Raw genomic sequence first — 14,725 nt, forward strand, 5'->3', positions numbered from 1 at the left:
CTGTCAGTGCGCGGCGCGGGGGATTCTGGGAGCTGCTGCTGCCTCAGAGTCAGTGTGTGCTGCGAGCCTGCGACTGCTGCGCTGACTGACATGCATTGCAAACTGCTGAGCTCCTCATTGCATGCCAGTATCCCCATCACACGCCATTATCCTCTCATCACACCTCACTGTCCTCTCATCCCATCTTACTGTCATATCACACCTCACTGTCATCCCACCCCAGTATCCCCATCACACCTCACTGTCCTCCCATCCCACCCCAGTATCCCCATCACAGCTTACTGTCCTCCATCCAACCTCAATGTCCTCCCATCCTAGTCCCCTCATCACATCTGTCCTCCTATCACACCTCACTGTCCTCCCATCCCACCCAGTATCCCGATCACACTGCACTGTATCCACATTACAAACCAATATCCTCCTATCACACCTCACTGTCCTCCCATCCCACCCCGTCCCCTCATCACACCTCACTGTCATCCCATCCCACCCCAGTCCCCTCATCACATCTTACTGTCCTCCCATCACACCTCACTGTCCTCCCATCCCACCCCAGTCCCCTCATCACATCTTACTTTCCTCCCATCACACCTCACTGTCCTCCCACCACACCCCAGTCCCCTCATCACATCTTTCTTTCCTCCCATCACACCTCACTGTCCTCCCATCACACCCCAGTCCCCTCATCACATCTTTCTTTCCTCCCATCACACCTCACTGTCCTCCCATCACACCCCAGTCCCCTCATCACATCTTACTTTCCTCCCATCACACCTCACTGTCCTCCCATCACACCCCAGTCCCCTCATCACATCTTTCTTTCCTCCCATCACACCCCAGTCCCCTCATCACCTTACTGTCCTCCTATCACACCTCACTGTCCTCCTATTACACCCAGTATCCCCATCACACTGCACTGTATTCACATTACACACCAATATCCATCACACCTCACTCTGTCCTCCCATCACACCTCAGTATCTGGACCACCCCCATAGTATTCTCTCATCACACCCCAATATCCCCATCACACCGCACTGTTTTCAAATTACTCATCAATATCCTCCTATCACACCTCACTGTCCTCCCATCACACCTCACTATCTTCCTTTTGCACCCCACCATCCTCTCACCACAAACTCCTGACTGTCCTCCCATCCTACCCCAGTATCCCCTCCACCCCCATAGTATTCTCTCATCACACCCCAGTATCCCCATCGCACTGCACTGTATCCACATTACAAACCAATATCCTCCTATCACACCTCACTGTCCTCCCATCCCACCCCAGTCCCCTCATCACATCTTACTGTCCTATCACACCTCACTGTCCTCCCATCCCACCCCAGTCCCCTCATCACATCTTACTGTCCTATCACACCTCACTGTCCTCCCATCCCACCCCAGTCCCCTCATCACATCTTACTGTCCTCCTTCCATCACACCTCACTGTCCTCCCAACCCCAGTCCCCTCATCACCTTGCTGTCCTCCTATCACACCTCACTGTCCTCCTATCACACCCAGTATCCCCATCACACCTCACTGTCCTCCCATCCCACCCAGTATCCCCATCACACGCCATTATCCCTCTATCACACCTCACTGTCCTCCCATCCCACCCCAGTATCCCCATCCCACCTCACTGTCCTCCCATCCCACCCCAGTCCCCTCATCACATCTTACTGTCCTCCTCCCATCACACCTCACTGTCCTCCCAACCCCAGTCCCCTCATCACCTTGCTGTCCTCCTATCACACCTCACTGTCCTCCTATCACACCCAGTATCTCCATCACACCTCACTGCCCTCCCAACCCCAGTCCCCTCATCACCTTGCTGTCCTCCTATCACACCTCACTGTCCTCCTATCACACCCAGTATCCCCATCACACCTCACTGTCCTCCCATCACACCCAGTATCCCCATCACACCTCACTGTCCTCCCATCACACCTCACTGTCCTCCTATCACACCCAGTATCCCCATCACACCACTGTCCTCTCATCACACCTCACTATCCTCCTTTTGCACCCCACCATCCTCTCACCACACGCTCCTGACTGTCCTCCCATCCCACCCCAGTATCCCCACCAGGGCCGGCGCTACCATAGAGGCAAAGGAGGCAGCTTCCCCAGGGCCCCAGAGCTTGTAGGGGCCCCCAGTGGCTACAAGAGGAAAAAAAATTTCAAATCGGCCTTAGGCCTCTTGCACAATCGGTTTTTACATCGGAATCGTTTTTTACATCCGATTCCGATTTGCAGTTTGCTCCCTGCACACTGCAAATCGGAATCTGAATTGGATGTAAAAACTGATTAAAAAGCGGAATCTGAATCGGAATCGCTTGCAGTGTGCAAGAGGCCTTATAGTTTTTGAGAAAATCGATTTTAAAGTTTCAAAGGAAAAAAAACACACATTTGAAAACTTGCCAGCTTTAATGGTTGATAGCAAATCCTAAACCCTAAATTTGCAGGATATGTTAAGGAGATCATTAGGAATAAGAGGAAAAAACAATTTTTCAAAAAGACCTTATAGTTTTTGAGAAAATCGATTTTAAAGTTTCGAAGGAAAAAAGTATACTTTTAAATGCGGTAAATGTCACTTTTTGTAACAAACCTAACGGTAGTGTAATTTTACATGCATCAAAAGAAAGAGCAATACATTTCCTGACGGGGTTTCCAGGGCGTCCATACGCAGCCGCAGCGCTTTGGCCAGGGATCGCTATACAGCCGCAATATGGCTGTATGAAGATCCCTGGCATTTTTTCCTATTTCCCCAATTTTTTTTATGTTTCGAGTGTGGGAATTTTTTTTTTCTAAAATGATGTGGGGTCCCCCCTCCTGAAACTTTTTAACCCCTTGTCCCCATGCAGGCTGGGATAGCCAGAATGTGGAGCTCCGACCGATTGGGGCTTCACACCCTGACTATATCAGCTGCAAAAAAGGTCCCCTAATGGCGATTTTTGTTCTGGGGTATATGTTGGGGGGGCCCCCCCAGGTTTATTTTGCCCTGGGGCCCCATTGTTGCTTAAACCGGCCCTGATCCCCACCACCCCCACAGTATTCTCTCATCACACCCCAGTATCCCCATCACGCCTCATTCCTATCACACCCCACTATTCTCCCACATCACCCCAGTATCCCCATCACACCTCACCATCCTCCTATCAAGCCCCAGAGTGTCCCAATAACACACCACCCCTTTAATTGTTTTGGTTTCATAAGTCTGACCTTTAGGCCTCCTTCAGATGGGAGGCTGAGCTGCGCCTAATTGGGCAGTTCAGCGTCCCGTCTGCAGCCCATAAGACACATCTGGGCGTAATTTAAATTCAGCTGAATGGCAGAGGCTGTAGCACCAGGCGTGTTAGCGTTTGACATGCGGTGGCGGTACCCAGCGTCAGATAATCACATCTGAGCACAGCTGCCTGTCCAGCGGCAGTACCGAACACTAACAAGCACCTGGCCGGTGCAACAGAGCAGCTAACAGTGAATTCACCCCCTGTCAGCTGGGGTCTGAAAGAAGCCTTAAAGTGGCCTTACATCTCTCCACTTAGCAGCTGATCAACCATCTGATTGGATAATTATTATCGAATCGGATGAATATCGGTGCCACCAAGTGCATACCCGATTCGATGTGCTCAATTTCCGGCCGACATTGGTTATATGTATCGATCGGACATGCTGAAAGATGTCAGTCCGTCGTGGTCGATCGGGTGCGTAGCGGTAACGGCAAGCGATATTGGAGCAAGTGATGATACCCCTGGTGCTGTTTCCACCGTGTAAACTGTGCCCCCCATGTATGCATTTATACATTACTTGTCCTGTGTCTCCCACTGCGCGGTGCCCATCCGTCTTCCAAATCCCTGCTCTTCCATTAGCAGTATACACGCCGCCAGCGTATATCATGTGGTGCGTATGTGATGTCACACGTGCCACATACCGGCGGCGTGCACCCCTAATGGAAGAGCGGGGGATTCAGAAGACGGAAGGGCATTGCGAGATGGGCGACACAGGACAGGTAATGTATAACTGCACACGGGGGGGTTACATTTAAACACCTGGGGCAGCGGACTCGGCCAATTCCCAACAGATTTCAGCATGAAACTGATCGGGAATTGGCCTGCGGTGTATGGACAGCCAACAGATCTCTCTCTTATCAGATTCGATTACAGAGAGATTTGTCTCTTGGTCGAATCTGTCCATCATCACTAGGTGTAAGGTTACCTTTAGGCTTGGATATTACATACTGTACATGATATACAGACATAAGATTGTGAGCCCATCTGAAGGACAAGGCTAGGATTACACCAAATGCACCGATACAATGGGCTCTATTCACAAAGAGGCATGCGGTAAAGGATTTTTTACCACAAAATTACCGCCAGCGGTAATCTCCGCATTTCTTCTGCGTTCACTAAAATTTTCCGCATGCGGTAAAAAAAGTGCGTAAACAGCCATTAAACATGGGGTAAAAAGGTTGCATGAAAAATTGTGCAATAAAAAAATTTCAAAGTCCAGCAAGCACAGCACTTAAGCCTCCAGACTTCATTTAAATCAGTGGGATGTGAAATATATCACCTACTACTTGTAGGTGATAAAAAAAATTGGTGCTTAACGCAGAAATCATGCGCCTTAAAATTTTTGTGAATGTGGATTTTTTTGCGGCAAATACCGACTTTTGCGGAACTTTTTCCGCATTACTACCGCACATTTACCGCACTTCTTCCGCATGCGGAAACAACATGCGGAAAGTTTTGTGAATTTCAACATGGCGCTGTTTTGGTCGCAAATTTCCCGCAATGACTTTACCGCATGCGGTAAGTCATTGTGAATAGAGCCCAATGATGCAAACATATTCTGTGTAAACTAGCCTTTAGTCACATGATTTGTTTAATGTACTCAGTCAGAGCTATATACATGCGTGGTAATTATAATTAATTAATAGATTCATAATCTTAAAGGGACCCTGAGTAGAGGACAAAAATTAAAATTGCCACTTACCTAAGCCTTCCTCCAGCCCCATCCGCCCCCAGTTCCTATTTTAAAGCGGTTTAAAACCCTGACATAATATTCAATAAAAAGATGTTTTCCTACTTTTTATATGCCATACAGTTATCATATTTGCTTTTCTACATAAGTATTATTATTCATTTAGAAGTTATAGGTTCCCAAAAGTACAGTTTTTTGATTTGTGAGCTGACTTTGCATTTTATTAATAACTGGTTTTATTCATTATGTAGTGAAGGCAGAAATGATTTGACTGTCTGTGTTGAGCAGCTTCTCCACAGTCAGAGAATGTGTCACATTCCTCACTTGATACATTTACGCAAACACAAGATAACATTATCTAAAGCTCGGATGCCTCCACATTTCACTACATTGAACTTTCAAGCTCTGTATGTAACCCTTCCAATGCTGGTCTAGTAAAAAAAATGCTGGTTGCATATAATATGCTGTAAATAATGTCTTAGAGCAAAGATGAAGTGCTGGGTTATATTCCGCTTTAAGTTTGGCCTCTACCTGGACTTTATGACTTCAATCATCCTGATCTCTGCAAAGTTAATCTGTGATGGGCTTTTAAAGGGATTCTGTCATTAAGACAGACCGAAATACAATGCAGGGTCAGGATTGTGTCAGGGGACTTTTTTTTTAGGAGCTTAAAGTTCCTGTTTAAGGAAAGTATATCATTATTGATTAGGTAATTTTACTGGCATGTATAAATATAGAAGAGCTCCAAATGTATTTACAATGCCACCCGTCTCCAAGACCTAAAGCACAAAAGGCACAATAATCCTCTGCATTAGAGCTTCTGTGTTTACATGACTTTGCCCTTGACATAACAATGGACATCTTACCTGCTGACGTAATTCCAGGCCAGCTAAGCCAGGTGACAGTGGGGAAGCCAGAAGAGAATTCACCTCTCGTAATTTCCTGATCACTTTTCTAAAAATACATCATATACACAGACCCTCATGCCTACTTACTGTAGTACACAGAACTTCAAGGCTACTTTGTACACAGAACCAGAAGGCTATATAGTACACAGAACCTCAAGGCGACCTAGTACACAGAACCTCAAGGCTACTTCATACACACAACCTCAAGGCTACTTCATACACAGAACCTCAAGGCTACTTAGTACACCGAACCTCAAGCCTACTTAGTACACAGAACCTCAACGCTTCTTAGTACACAGAACCTCAAGGCTACTTAGTACACAGAACCTCAAGGCTACTTCATACACAGAACCTCAAGGCTACTTCATACACAGAACCTCAAGGCTACTTCGTACACAGAACCTCAAGGCTACTTCATACACAGAACCTCAAGGCTACTTCGTACACAGAACCTCAAGGCTACTTCATACACAGAGCCTCAAGGCTACTTCATACACAGAACCTCAAGGCTACTTCATACACAGAACCTCAAGGCTACTTAGTACACAGAACCTCAAGGCTACTTCGTACACAGAACCTCAAGGCTACTTCGTACACAGAACCTCAAGGCTACTTCATACACAGAACCTCAACGTTACTTCATACACAGAGCCTCAAGGCTACTTCATACACAGAACCTCAAGGCTACTTCATACACAGAACCTCAAGGCTACTTAGTACACAGAACCTCAAGGCTACTTCATACACAGATCCTCAAGGGTACTTCATACAAAGATCCTCAAGGCTACTTCATACACAGATCCTCAAGGCTACTTCATACACAGAACCTCAAGGCTACTTAGTACACAGAACCTCAAGGCTACTTCAATTCAATTCACTTTATTGTCATTGTGTAACACAACGAAATTACTTTTCATGACAACCCCACGGTGCATATAGGGAACATAGAGATAGTAACAAGGAAGAGAAGAAATTATACAAGTATGCCAGGTATTACAGATGTTTAAACAATTTGCACACAGTGTTAATTATTTCAGAGAGGATTCAGAGTTTATCAAGTTTATGGCGGATGGGAAAAAGCTGTCTTTCAGTCTGTTTGTGTGTGTGCGGATTGATCTAAAACGTTTACCTGATGGAAGGAGCTCAAACAGGGCATTTCCAGGGTGAGTGTTGTCCTTGATAATGTTTTTGGCCCTTCTCAAGCTGCGAGTATTATACAAAAGTTCCAGTGATGGTAGTTCAGTGCCAATAATGGCTTCTGCTGTTTTAACAACTCGCTGCAGGGCTTCTCTAGTAGCCTTCGTGCAGCTGTTGTACCAGGCCGTCATGCAATTGGTCAGAACGCTTTCTATAGTGCATCTGTAGAAATTAACCAGCAGCTTCTGTGGGAGGTTAGCGCTCCTTAGTTTTCTCAGAAAGTAGAGGCGTTGTTGTGCTTTGCCAGTTAGAGCTAAAGCATTGTCAGCCCAGGACAGGTTCTCTGCGATGGTGACTCCCAAAAATTTGAAGCTGGAAACTCTCTCCACAGCCTCTGCATTGATCATTAGCGGTAGGTGAGTAGTCTTTTTGGTGGTCCTAAAGTCCAGAATAATTTATTTGGTCTTCTTTGTATTTAATAACAGGTTGTTAATGTCGCACCATGCAGTCAGGTTCCTAACTTCTTCTCTGTATGCAGCTTCCTCATTGTCTGATATAAGCCCAATGACAGTCGTATCATCTGCAAACGTAACAATTACGTTTGAGGTATGGATAGGCTGGCAGTCATGGGTGAAAAGTGCATAGAGGAGAGGGCTTAATACACAGCCCTGTGGCACGCCAGTGCTCAGGGTAAGGGTGGAGGATGTCTGTTTTCCTAGTCTGACAGTTTGAGGGCGATTAGTAAGGAAGTCCAATAACCAAGTACATATGGAGGGAGCAAGACCTAGTGCATGGAGTTTGTTGGTCAGCTGGCTAGGTACAATGGTGTTAAATGCTGAGCTGTAATCAACAAAGAGCATCCTAACATAGGAGTTGGGCTTTTCCAGGTGTGAGAGGGCAGCATGGAGAGCTACACAGATGGCATCCTCAGTCGATCTATTTGTTCGGTAAGCAAACTGGTGTTGATCTAGATTTGCTGGGATGGAGGCCTTGATGTGTGTGGCTACCAGTCGTTCAAAGCACTTGGCGATGACAGGGGTTAGAGCAACTGGTCGATAATCATTAAGACAGGTTATCCTAGGATTTTTTGGGACTGGCACAATGGTTGTAGATTTAAGGCATGATGGAACTATACCCAAGAACAGAGAGAGGTTGAATATTTGTGTAAAAACTTTCGCTAGTTGACCAGCACAGGCCTGGAGCACACGTCCTTGCACACCATCAGGACCTGCAGCTTTCCTGGTGTTCATATTTGTGAGTGCTTGCTGCACTTCATGTATGTGAAGGATTAATGGCTGTGAGTCTGTAGTGGGCCCAAAGTTGACTGGAGGCCGATTGTTGTCTTTTTCAAATCTAGCAAAGAAGTTGTTAAGTTCGTCTGCTAGGCTGGGGATGTTATTGTCCAGTGTATATTAAGTGCTATTCTTCTTTTTGTAATCTGTGAATAGTTGAATGCTTTGCCACATCCTCCTTGGGTTTGAGTCATTTTCAAAGTTTTCCTCAATCCTTTGTTTGTATTTAAGTTTTGCATTTCGTATGCCTTTTTTCAGACTTGCTCTGGCTGAAGAATATGCGTCTTTGTCCTGTATTTTAAAAGCTTTGTTTCTATTCTTTAGAAGTCCCTTGAGTTCTTTTGTTATCCATGGTTTATGATTTGGGTAAACCGTAATTCTTTTGTTGACAGTGATGGTGTCCACACAGAAATTAACATATGACAATACAGAGGAAGTGCTCGTCTCCAGGTCTGTTTCATGAAAGAAAATATCCCAATCCGTATTTTCAAAGCAATCTTGGAGCTGAGAGATGGCAGTCTCAGGCCAGACTTTAACAGACTTGCTAATTGGTTTAGCAGTGTTGATAATGGCTTTGTATGCGGGAATAAGAAACAAAGATAGATGGTCAGACTGTCCCAGTGGGGGGCGTTAGGTGATCTTATAGGCACTTTTTATGTTTGTATAGACATGATCCAAGGTGTTTTCTCCTCTGGTTTTACAGTCCACATGCTGATAAAATCTGGGAAATACCTTCTTAAGATTTGCTTGGTTAAAATCTCCAGCAATGATGAAAATTGCATCAGGGTGTAAGTTCTGTTGCTTACTAATGACATCAAACAGTTGTTCATTTGCTGACTTAGTATTGGCATGAGGTGGAATGTACGCTGCCATAATTATAATAACTGTATGTTCCCTGGGTAGGTAAAACGGTCGACATCTCAGCATTAAATATTCCACATCAGGTGAACAAGACTTGTTGATTTTGGTTACGTTAGTGCACCAAGCATTATTGATATAAACACATAGTCCTCCACCTGTTTTCTTGCCAGAATCATGCGTTCGATCAGCACGGTGAAGCGTGTGACCTGCAAGCTCAACTGCAGCGTCTGGTATGGAGGGGTCCAGCCATGTCTCCGAAAAAATCAAAAGGCAACAGTCTCTCATAGTTTTATACGTGGAGATATCCAGTCGGAGCTCATCCATTTTATTTGCGAGGGATCTCACATTTGCAAGCAGTGCGCTAGGAAGAGGGGTTTTATGTGGAGTAGCTCTCAGTCTAGTTAGCAGTCCTGATCGCTTACCTCTCTTTTGTTTCCTCTTGCTTCGCTTTCTGCCCCGTCTATTTCCGAGGATAGCAGTGGTTAACGAAAGACCCGGTGATCTAAGAATCTCCTGCGGTATTGATTCCGTGTTAAAGTAATCTCCTGTGCTGCTTGATCCGATCTGTAGAAGCTCCTGGCGTTTGTAGTGGATGCTGGCCTTTGCTTGTGAGGCGGTGAAGGTCAGTAGGAAGAAAATTAAGAGCACCAATGTGGGTAGCATGAAGCCGCTGCGTCTGTGCGCGCCGCCATCGTACTTGGTCTGGGCTGCAGATGATGGTTCTTGTGCAGCAGATCCTCAAATAAAGTGTAGAGAAACCGAGAGCCCAATATAGTGTAGTATGTTAAGCATAAATGAAGTAAAGGTTATCGTGAGAAAATTATACTCACAAACGTGGGTTACCACAGAGGCTTAAAAACAAGAAGAGAATCGAGAGCCCAATATGGTGCAGTATTGTCAGGTAAAATGAAGAGTTCAATACAATTTTATGTATATATACTCACAAAAACGGGTTACCCATAGGCAACCACTTTAAATGCAGGTGGGGAGCATTAGGACCTGACCCCACTCAGGTTAAGAAGTCGCTCTCTGTAGATAGTAGATGGGGATGAACCCCTCCACCCAGGGTGGACTAGAAGATCAGCAAAAACCTGGTATACAGAGGCGCCAGAGTAGAGTAAAACGTTTTAAAAAACGCTTAAAAGGAGAGGGGGATGTTAAGGTGGACTCACCTACCTCTTACAAAAAAAGAAAACTCACTTGAGTCTCAATAAAACAGAATTGTCAAATAATTTATTCAACTCCACAAATGCAACGCGTTTCGCGGGCGTGACCCCGCTTCCTCAGGCAAAAATGGGAGCACAACTCAGTGGGACCGTCAAGCAATAGGTTTGAGCTCCTCTGAGGTGCTACACTGGCTATTGCTGAAATTCTGTCTTGTCCCCATGTTTATTGCCTGATGAAGCGGGCTGGGCCTGCGAAACGCGTTGCACTGTTTTGGGGTACTAATTAATAAATGTGACTACTATTCAGACAGTCTTTCGTGTCTGCTTTATGGAGGTAAGTCCACCGCTTCCTCCCAGCAAATTTTAAAGTTTTTATCCACTTTTATCCTGCTGGCGCCTCTGTTCTCCTACTGCTATACAGATCCTCAAGGCTACTTAGTACACAGAACCTCAAGGCTACTTCATACACAGAACCTCAAGGCTACTTAGTACACAGAACCTGAAGGCTACTTCATACACAGATCCTCAAGGCTACTTCATACACAGAACCTCAAGGCTACTTAGTACACAGAAATACAAATCAACTTCATATACAGAACCTCAAGCTACTTCATACACAGAACCTCAAGGCTACTTACTGTAGTAACAGAACCACAAATCAACTTCAAACACAGAACCACAACCTTACTTCGTACACAGAACCACATGCCTGGTCTCCCAGAATGCTCTGGGTGGAGAATTCTGCATAGCTAATCAGTTAGGCTAAGCTTCACTTGGAGGGTGGGGCTAAATACCCATATACAGCAATATATAGCTATAGGAAATGTTTCTGATGCTGAAATCAGCAAAATTATCTTAAAAGTGAGTATCCCGAATAATTCACTGCATTCAACTATATGTCACTAAAATAGGGTTGCCAGGTCGGCTGATGGAGAAAACCGGACAGGGGGCGGAGTCAGGGGCGGAGTCAGAAGCGCACTTTTATGTAGAGTGGGGCTAAGCAATGGGCTTTTTAAAAAATGTTTTTTACAGTATTTATATCGCACTGACATCTTCTGCAGCACATTACAGAGTACATAGCCATGTCACTAACTGTCCTCACCAGTACATGCACATAAGAGACCACTTTTCACCAGTAAATGCACATAATAAGAGACCGCTTTTCACCAGTAAATGCACATAATAAGAGACAGCTTTTCACCAGTAAATGCACATAAGAGACAGCTTTTCACCACTAAATGCACATAAGAGACATCTTTTCACCACTAAATGCACATAAGAGACATCTTTTCACCACTAAATGCACATAAGAGACAGCTTTTCACCAGTAAATGCACATAAGAGACAGCTTTTCACCAGTAAATGCACATAAGAGACAGCTTTTCACCAGTAAACGCACATAAGAGACAGCTTTTCACCAGTAAATGCACATAATAAGAGACAGCTTTTCACCACTAAATGCACATAAGAGAAAGCTTTTCCCCACTAAATGCACATAAGAGACAGCTTTTCACCAGTAACTGCACATAATGACAAACAGCCAGTTGTCCCCAGTATATGTAGCCAGGGATATATGTGCCCAGTATATGTAGCCAGAGGTATATGTCCCCAGTATATGTAGGCAGGGGAATATGTCCCCAGTATATATAGCCAGCGGTATATGGGCCCAGTATATGTAGCCAGGGTGTATATGGGCCCAGTATATGTAGCCAGGGTGTATATGGGCCCAGTATATGTAGCCAGGGTGTATATGGGCCCAGTATATGTAGCCAGGGTGTATATGGGCCCAGTATATGTAGTCAGGGGGTATATATGCCCAGTATATGTAGGCAGGGGAATATGTCCCCAGTATATATAGCCAGGGTGTATATGGGCCCAGTATATGTAGCCAGGGTGTATATGGGCCCAGTATATGTAGTCAGGGGGTATATATGCCCAGTATATGTAGGCAGGGGAATATGTCCCCAGTATATATAGCCAGGGTGTATATGGGCCCAGTATATGTAGCCAGGGTGTATATGGGCCCAGTATATGTAGCCAGGGTGTATATGGGCCCAGTATATTTAGCCAGGGTGTATATGGGCCCAGTATATGTAGCCAGGGTGTATATGGGCCCAGTATATGTAGCCAGGGTGTATATGGGCCCAGTATATTTAGCCAGGGTGTATATGGGCCCAGTATATGTAGGCAGGTGTGTCCCCCCCCCCCCCCCAGGAGGGAAGCAGTCAGCGCAGAGAAGAGGGAGAGCGGTGAAGAAGGGGGCCATCTCCCCCCCTTCGCTCACCTTAGGGTCCTCTCCCTCCCTCGCTGTCTGCTCCGATCGGTGTGTGCGGCGGTGGCTGGCAGAGGGGCGGAACTTACCTTCCGTGTCTCCTCCGTCTGGTCTCGTCGCAGGCGCCGCGCGGGATGAGTTGCCACTACTCTGGTCTGATGCAGACCAGAGCAGCGGCTGCGGCACCAGAACTTCCGGCCGGCGCTTGGAGCGACACGGAAGGTAAGTCCCGCCCGATGCCAAGCGCCACCGCCAGTCAGAGACAGCCACACACAGATCGGAGGAGACAGCGAGGGACGGAAAGCATCTAAGGTGAGAGAAGGGGGGGAGATGGCCCCCTTCTCCGCCGCTGCCCACCGCTTTCCCTCCACTGCGCTGCTCTCCTCCTGCTACAGGCGGCTGTCAACACTGACAGCCGCCGGAAAAGGCATAAAACCGGACATCTTAATTGTCCGGTTTAACATGCCTTTTTGCACCGGACACAGCGGCCAAAAACCGGACTGTCCGGTCTAAAACCGGACACCTGGCAACCCTACACTAAAATGGCCTCGATTCCTAAAGCATTCCCGCATGCGGTAATGCTGAAAACAGCTGACTTTACCGAGTACTTCGCAAAATGACAATTCATAAACCTTGTTACCGCATGAAAAGCTGAAATTCCCGAGCAGTGAGGTAAATTACAGCCTTGTGCAGTGAACACCTCCAGCACATGTCAGTAAATGTCAAGTCATAAAGATTAGAGCAGGACGGTAATGGCACGGAGATTAGAATACCGCCTGCTTTGAAGAGGTGATAAGACAGCGATAAGTGCAGGGATTCATGGAGACTCAGCAGAAGCAGCGAGACACAGGCAGCAGCAGAGCGATTGGAACAAACAAGGATTCCTCTGAATACCCCAGGCTGTGTTTTTAACCTCTGTCTAGGGTACCTGTTTTTCAGAAGTATGTTTGCTGGAGGTTAACATCAAGCCTGGCATGTGTAAAGTTTCTTAAAGTTCTTCTAAGTGGTGGCAATTAAATAGATTGTTTAGCAAGACTTATGGCCCGTACTCACGGGCTGCAAAAGTGGCCTGTCGCCAGCACACGTGAGCGTGTGGGCGACAGGCCGGTGACAGCTCCTCGCTAGGTCCCTCCGCGTACACACGCGGAAGAGGGACCAGCGGCGCGACGGAAGCTGTCGCCGACGTTCCTCCTCCCCCTGCCGGAACCTCCGTATACTTCAATGGAGGTTGCTGTCGCTAGTCCGCATACTCACGCGGACTAGCGACAGTTGCGGCGGCGACTGTCGCCAGGCGATTGACCGCGCCAATCGCCCGGCGACATCAGCGACGAGCGACGGTTCGGGGTGCGCGCCCGTGCAACGCCGCATACTCACGGGCGACCTGTCGCCACAACACGCGCGTGCCGCGTGTTGCGGCGACATTTGTAGCCCGTGAGTATGGGCCATAATAGATTCAGGGCAAGGAGAGGCAGTATAACAAAACATGCACATCTAAACTGAAGCCGGGATGCCTCTTTTATTGTAATGCTGTCTCTGCACAGAGAACAGCCAAATGTAACAACTAAGCCAGCTAATCATTCATGTAACAAATCAGCCAGCTACTCTTCTCATGTTACCGACACTTTAGTTCGGTAAAACACCGCATTTCTACCGCACCTGTGAAGAATGTTATGAATTAGCACACAGAAGTCTAAAATACCGAATGCTGTATTTTCCCGCCCAGATTTTTTTTACCGCAAAGCCTTTTATGAATAGAGGCCATTGCTTCTTTAAAAAACGTAGTGCTATTGCTTAATGCTTACTACAACTTCTACAAAACCAGTCGCAGCTAAAACAAACAGACATACGTTTTGATCAGTTCGTTCGCTCAGGTGAATTTACAGTTTTAGAAGGACAACTGAAGTGAGAAGAATATAGAGGCTGACATATTTATTTCTTTTTAAATAATACCAGTTGCCTGGCAGCCCTGCTGATCTTTTTCCCTGCAGTAGTGTCTAAATCACAACAGAAAAAAGCATGCAGCTAATCTTGTCAGATCTGACAATAATGTCAGAAAAAAAAATGATCTGCTGCATGCTTGTTTAGGGCTGTGGTTAAAGGTATCA

Source organism: Hyperolius riggenbachi, chromosome 7 (genome assembly GCF_040937935.1).
Source record: "Hyperolius riggenbachi isolate aHypRig1 chromosome 7, aHypRig1.pri, whole genome shotgun sequence".
NCBI classification, from domain to species: Eukaryota; Metazoa; Chordata; class Amphibia; order Anura; family Hyperoliidae; genus Hyperolius; species Hyperolius riggenbachi.